The sequence below is a fragment of the Phalaenopsis equestris genome, unplaced genomic scaffold (assembly GCF_001263595.1).
Source record: "Phalaenopsis equestris unplaced genomic scaffold, ASM126359v1 Scaffold000589, whole genome shotgun sequence".
In the NCBI taxonomy this organism is placed as follows: Eukaryota; Viridiplantae; Streptophyta; class Magnoliopsida; order Asparagales; family Orchidaceae; genus Phalaenopsis; species Phalaenopsis equestris.
Genome location: NW_018165029.1, coordinates 196134 through 196581, shown reverse-complemented (window position 1 = coordinate 196581; position 448 = coordinate 196134).

The window sequence follows — 448 nt, the reverse complement described above, 5'->3', positions numbered from 1 at the left end:
ACTTGATGAGTAGTATTTCGAGCCAAAACGAGCCGAACACGAACGAACACATCTTTGTTCGTGTTCGGCTCGTTAACTTATCGAACGAAATTAACGAGCCGAACACGAGCTTCTTAACGAGCCGAACACGAGCTGTTCACGAACAACGAGCCATTTTGACAGCCCTAATTCTATGGGTATCTCTTAGGATTTCTAAAGAATTTATTCATACTTCAGATCTCGTGGCACTCCAAAACTAGCATCCCAGCGCTATTTCTAGCACCTCAGCACTACACAACTAACACCATAGTAGTGTGCTTTTATTTCTATACATATTTCCATATGATTTGGTGTTGTGGAGTAGATGAATGTAGGACCTAAGCACGCCCTCAAATTAAGATTTAATGATTAATGTTAGTTTAATGATTAAGAGAACATCCACATAAATCTTAATATATATATATATATA